Genomic DNA, 6,397 nt, shown 5'->3' with positions numbered 1-6,397 from the left:
TCACAGATATCCACATGTGACAAAAAAAGACCCCCTACAGCGATGCACATGATAAATGCCAAAATGCTCCCCGCTTGTCTCCTGGCGGTGGCTCCAGTTTCCCTGCTGATGTCATCTTTACAGGCTGCAGTCAGTCTGAACTGTCTACAAACAAGCTGCTTCAGCCAATAACAGTGCTCAGCAGTTATATCGCTGTCATTGGCTGCAGCGGCAATTTATCGGGACGTCACAGGCTGATTGCAGCCTGTAAACAACACTACAGCAGAGACGGAAGCTGCCGGCGGGGGATAAGTGGGCGAATGGGCAACAGTGAGTATCAGCTGTTTTGTTATTTTACAGCATGGGGGCCCCAGTGTGATGCCCTTTCATAACTCAGACAACCCCTTTAACCTTTATTGGTCCAATAGATAAAATACTATCGTGCTTATTAGAATGTGCAGTCCATACTCAGCTAATAGAAATACTGCTGCACAATAAATCATAGTTTTGACCTATCTTCCACTTTCTTGAGCGGTAAATGTGCTGTGATAGATCTAGAAGTGTCACTAGAACATTCTGTGCCAACTACAAACAAGGATAGGGCTGACGGCTTACTGTCCAAAAACGTAGTACAAGCAATAAACTTACGCATTTCTCTTGTGTCATAATATCATCAGAGGTCCAAATTTTATGCAGTGTTCCTGGGGTTGGCATGCCAAATTATGTTATCCCTTTAATGTTATTTTGGCAATCGAATCCTAAGTTCTATTTATAAATACTGTTTGTTCCAAACCAGTTGACTTATATGCAGCTTCACCCTTTGAACTAATGCTGTGATTCCCTTGACTGGCATACTGGGAATATATTTCAGCCGTCAAGAAAGCTCAAGGACTGAGAGTTGTAGCTAGTATTACTTAATGTACCAAGTTTTTCTGGGAGCATTTATCCATCATGCAGTAAACAATCATTATGAGGGGGGAACACAATTGCCCATTCTGTATACAGTTACAGCTTTTCAGTTTCAGCTGTACAGTCCCTTTAATCAGGGCATTTGTGACTCCTAATTTGCTAGTGGGTTTAATAGAGAGGAAGCTCTGATACTCATTCACACTGTACAACCTTCCTTACTAATTTGGAATTTATTACAGCTGTCTACAACAGCATACGTGTAGTTCAGTGGCGTGTATATTCAGATTTTGATGACAGGCTTGAGTGCTGCCCAAAAACGCCAAGCACTTCCACCTGCACCTGCGTACTCCTGTTCGTTAGCCAATTGGAACCTGGCACATCAGCAGAATATCAGCCAGATAAATTAGGTGACGCTATATTGTCAGGACGCAGAGGAGTGTTTGACAGGCAAGCGGGCACCAGTTGTTTACTGAAGGGCCAATGATTAAGAGGACATTCAGTTGCCAGCAAGAGATTAAAGGCCCATTTATACGCAAAGATAATCTTTCAAACAATTGAAAATGTTAGCGATCATTTTGCATAAAGTGTTAATGGCCACTGATGTCCATTAACACTTTACCATCTTCATTTGTATGTAAAGGGCCTCAGAGAGCTGTTTGCAGAGCCCAGCATGTTGTCTACACTCTGCACACAGCTGCATTGTTCTCGTCTGGGCTGCTGGCAGAATACAATGTAATCTCCCACTCCCATGGAGAACACAGCATGTGGTCTGTTGAGAGGTACTTTATCCCTTTGTGGCTGAATGATGGATTTTAAGCTCACCTTAAAATCATCGTTTAGACGAAAAGTGCATGACGCCCGCATTTACACACAATGAATATTGCTCATTTGCGGTCATTTGAATGAATTTTGAGCGATAATCATTGCGTGTAAATAGGCTTTTAGTCACTCACCATCATTCTGTCCAATGTTGCACCCTATAGAGGTATATTTTCATATTCAAAGAGTTCTATGTGAATCACTTAGGAACTTAAATTTATCATTGTTTATTTTTGGTGGACATTTGGCACAAGCCCCGTCTGCACAAATATTTTGCAGCTTTTTTAAGGGTACCCCACTCTGCGCCACTTTCCCAAAAAGGAGGTATGGCTTGTTGGGATGGGGCGTAGTGAACCTGAACTGACTCATTTAAGTTTAACTAATACCAAAAACTGGTATAACTATACCAGAAATCTAATACCAGCTGGTGTAGATTTGTGTGTGCGTTTACAGAAGAGCAGAGATGCACCTAATATATACAGTGGAGTGCGCCTCTTCATATATTAGCAGCATTGTGCACCGGTGAGGATAATATTACGGCCGGCATATGAAACGCCAGTCTAAATAAATCTCCCCTATACTTTTCTATACCTATCATGTTATACCTCATCTTTAGTAACCTGCTATATAACACCCACTGGTCGCCGAGGTATATGCCCCATGGAAAGAGATTTTGTTTTACCAAACTGCATCATTAGATGTAACTGCAACATGAAAGATGAACAAACAGATTTCATTTGGATAATATGTAGGGAAACCATTATTATGTATAGGAAATTTGTTGATTTAGATCTTCAGGGTATATACTCCTCATCCAGAAAATCCATGCACTCTCTTTCCTAAAGATAAAGTTGTCCCAATCACTCTCCCCTCCTATTTGGGAGTTCAGTTCTTTCTATAACTGTAAAGTTCAAGCATTCAGCCTGACTATTATAGTGCTGGTTCACATGCTTGGCCTGTGTTCAAGATGTCTCCCACGTGATCTCTAATCCTCCTTCGCAACTCTGGGTGCTTTTATTAGTCCCTCCTGAGTCTTAAATGTTGGCTTTTTGGTATTCCTTGCCTCAAGGGTCAAGGGAGTCAACTATTCCACTCCAACAGATTGTTTATTGCTGTTTATTCCCGATGTACCATCATGACAATTCGTCTATCAGGGTTTTTTTGATCTGTAAATCCAGGAAGACCAAAGTATCCAAATGGATCTCACTACTGACTATAAGGCCTAACTGATTGATTTTAAATCTTTCTACAAAAGACTGAAATGCCTCGTGGACGGAAGTCCAGAGGATTAGTGCATCATCAATGTACCTAAGCAAAAAGGCTGTGGCAGAGGTCCATTCTTCATTGTCTTCCGTGACCCAGCAGTCCAGGTACAACTTTACATGCGAGGGAGGATAAGGGCTCCCCATAGCTGTACCCCTGAGCTGTTGGTAGAATCTGTCCTCAAACATAAAAAAAACCTATGTCCTAGAATAAAATTAGAGTAGTCTGATCACAAACTTGATGTGTGCATCAAACTGTCTCCCCATTGTTTCCAGAAATCCAGTCACCGCCCGACAGCTCTCCTGATGTGATATAAACGAATAGAGTGCCCCTATGTCTAGACTTGCCAAGAAGCTATCCTGCACCATTAGGATACCCCTCAGTCTTTTGAGAACAAGGTTGTTATCAGACTACTCATATTTATTCTGGAACATAATAAACATGGTATAGAGATTGCCAAGTGGGTGGGATTTAACAGCAGCATAGATGTTGATATAATTAGGAAGTGCATGGAGAACTCTATCTGATCCTTAAGGCGGGGTCAGTAAGACTGAGCAGGCATTGTGAAATTACGTAAAACAGCATTCAAACAGAACCCAAAATGAAACCATTGATAGGTAAATTGAGACCAAGTGAAAAGACAATTCTGCATAATCATAGGGTTCAGTTGAATGGAATCCAACATGGAAAATGCAGTTTGACCAGCTCACATGTTTCAGCCCAAAGCCTTAATCATAATTTAATTAGGCTATGATGCTGAAATATGTAAGCTGGTCAAGGTGCGTTTGTTGGATTTTATGCCTTATGAAAATAAAGTTTCTTCTCACTCATCTGAACCTTCTGGTAATGGAGAATTTTCTGCATACACATCTGTACCTTCACTCCAGGTGTGTCCATGCATAGAGGACTATAGCTGGATGCCACGACGGTGAGCTGAATGTGTTGTTTTGTTTTCAATGGAGACCAAAGGTACAAACTTTGTTCTCTTTTTGACTTAGTTTCTATTTGTTTCCGTATTTTGTTTGGAAGACAGAATAGCATTTCACATCCTTTGTTGGATATAAACTCTTGCGCACGTCATTGTGTTAAGCTGTTTTGTTCACAATATAACAAAAAGTATATTAAGACGTGCTTTTGATTAAAAATAGACTAAGCAAAGTTTATTTAGGCTATTAAACATCATACTTATATCACTTTGCACATGACACGTTTTTGCATTCTAGCCTTGAAGACTAAGCTAGATATCTTTGGGGTAACTAGAAAAATTGTTTCATTATGTAGCTGTCTATGAGCCAAGGTTTGCTTTGGCTCATTATATGTGTTTATTGAGAAAGAAATGCATTGCGAGATTGTTTAACAATTTCAAAACAACATCAAATGTGACAAGCAAAAGCACTAAACATGATAAGAGTGTCATTTATCAGATTATTTTGGCTAGAAGAGCTAAACTGAAACAACTGCGCCAAATTTAATGTAATTGGAACAAAGTGTGTTGGAGTCTTTCTGTAAAATATCCTTATGTAAGGCATATAGGAGATTCCTTAGTAAACTTCATTGTTCTAAATAGCATCTAGGACATCACGAAGGGCTGTCCACATGCTGCACAAACTTTTACAAGAAATCTGTATTTTATTTGTCCAGAAAGTGTAAATTTTTAAAGGAATCTTCCAACTACTGGCCATTGCTTCACAACCATTCTGTAATTTTTGGTTGCTGCTGACCAAGACATGTGACTGCTACAGCCAATCACTGACCATAGCAGTGACCTTCTATAGCCAGTGATAGGCTGAAGCAATCACATTTTCTGGTCATCAACAATCAGGAAGTACAGAGTAGCTGAAAAGCAACTTTAAGTAGTGGGAAAACCCCTTTAAGAAATGTACCTTCAGATGTAGTGGAGGGAACCTTTGTAATGTCCTTTTAGGTTCTTGATGAGTATGAATGCACAAGTTGGTGAGTGGATAAAATGTCATTGTTTATGAATGTTTACATTTACTTTTCATAGCATATATGGCACCAACATATTTTGCAGCAAGGTGCACTCACCATAAATACACAAACACACTCATATGGAATAACTTATAGGAGGTCAATTAAAGGGGTTGTACCAAGATTACAAGTTATTCCCTATCCAGTGGCGTACGTAGAGTTGATAGGGCCCCATAACACAACCTTAAATGAGGTCTCCTAATATGGTGTGTGGTTTTGCCAACCTGGACCGGAGTGCCTGGTGTTTCTTTCCTTTATAATGACTCTTGAGCAAATTCTCTACACCCTTGTTTGCCAACAATACAATTCTTCTTTGCGGGAAGGTTATGTATATGGCCTTAATACTAAGTAGCAAAAGATCAGAGCTGTGGCCCCATCTCTCCATGGGCCTCATAGCAGTCACATGGTCTGCCTTTATAGTATGCATGCCCTTGCCCCTATCCATAGGGGGGAAAACTTGCTGATTGGTGGGGGTCTCACTACTGAGACCTTCACAGATCTTGAAAATAAATTCTCCATCCTTCTCACTGTGAAGCTACTGAACCCCATGTAATAAGGAAGAGACTAAATGGAGTGCTGGTCATGCAAGTGCTCTAAAACTCCATTCACTTTCAATGGGACTGCAGAGATAACCGAGCAGCAAGCATTTGAGTATTTTCATCAGCTCCATTGAAATAAATGGAGCGCCAACCGCACATGGTCAGCTAGTGTTCCATTCAGGCATCATTGCAGGGGAGAAGTGACAAATAGAGGAGGACACGAGACCCATGTTCTCAAGACTCATGTTCTCGGCGGGGGTCTCAACAGTGGGACCCCCACTGATCATCAATTTATTCCCTATTGTGTGGATAGAGAATAGCTTGTAATTCTCATATAACCCTTGTAACTGACACATTTAGCATTTGTGTGCGGAAGTTTTGAAGAAGTACATATGATCATTAATTTATATTCACAGACTTTAGGTTTTACTTAGGATATAGACTGAATGATCACGGCATTAAGAACAGCTGGTGAGTAACATCTTATGATCAGTAACATAGTACCAAGTGATGACCGTGTCATAATTTGCTCTCAGATAATGTGCTGACCTCTCAGTCATGGGTAAACACAGGGACTTGAGTGACTTGAAACATGGGCAGATTGTTGGTGCCTAGACTGGTGGTGCTGATGTTTCTGAAACAGTTGCTCTTGTTGCTTGCTCACAAACCATGGTATCAAGAGTGTACAAAGACTGGTTGAACCAAGGACAGACTGATAGAAGATTACACAGCAGTGGTAGGCAATGTGTGGTTAATGCTAGAGGCCAGTATCAGGTGCCAAGTCTAGTATCTCAGCAACGGCATGCCACAGCGCACCAACTGACCCAACAGTACAATAGCAGAGAAGTGAGACAAATTTCCAAAATGACTATGTGATATACATCTACAGTGGTTACATA

Source organism: Eleutherodactylus coqui, chromosome 2 (assembly GCF_035609145.1).
Source record: "Eleutherodactylus coqui strain aEleCoq1 chromosome 2, aEleCoq1.hap1, whole genome shotgun sequence".
Taxonomy (NCBI): Eukaryota; Metazoa; Chordata; class Amphibia; order Anura; family Eleutherodactylidae; genus Eleutherodactylus; species Eleutherodactylus coqui.
Note: the sequence above shows the minus strand (reverse complement) of the source record.